This window comes from Etheostoma cragini, unplaced genomic scaffold (genome assembly GCF_013103735.1).
Source record: "Etheostoma cragini isolate CJK2018 unplaced genomic scaffold, CSU_Ecrag_1.0 ScbMSFa_2360, whole genome shotgun sequence".
NCBI lineage: Eukaryota > Metazoa > Chordata > Actinopteri > Perciformes > Percidae > Etheostoma > Etheostoma cragini.
The window spans coordinates 1,547-2,091 of NW_023266513.1; the positions used below are offsets into that span (position 1 = coordinate 1,547).

The following is a 545-nucleotide window of genomic DNA, read 5'->3' on the forward strand; positions in this document are numbered from 1 at the left end:
AAGCACTTTAAATGAACACGTTTTACAGTTTCTATTTTATTGTATTCATGTATTGTACTGTATTGCAGTATATTTATTGCATTACACATACGTTTTTATGGGTGTTTCAGCAGGTATGAGCAATGTAGTGTCCATTTTCATAGATGAAATAAAGTTGACATGCTATCATGTTTACTCTTCAGCAGGTAGAGACATTTCACTTCAGACACTTGCAGCAATATATCAATTACAGTAAATAGCAGAGGATGGTTTCGATCCATCGACCTCTGGGTTATGGGCCCAGCAAGCTTCCGCTGCGCCACTCTGCTATGCTGCTCATTAGGAAGGTCTCAGAACATTGAAGATCAAAAAAGGGTTACCAGATTTGCAGTGAGCAACAGGTGGGGCAACAGGTGTGGTAACAGGGAACAGGTGTGTTACTTTCAACAATGATTTATACAGTAGCAGTGCAAGCATTTAGCCCAGGTTTGATTTCCAGCCACCGCAGTTACATTTACAGGTTTTGAAGCCATATTAACATTAACATTACATGTTTTACCACGGTT

The 545-nt window shown here is 39.4% G+C and overlaps 1 non-coding gene across 1 annotated transcript; it reads right to left on the reverse strand.

Moving 5' to 3' along the window:
- Positions 1-236: 236 nt before the first annotated feature.
- Positions 237-308, reverse strand: trnam-cau. The gene has a single exon. It is a non-coding gene; the product is annotated as a tRNA-Met (tRNA).
- Between the last annotated feature and the right edge of the window lie 237 nt (positions 309-545).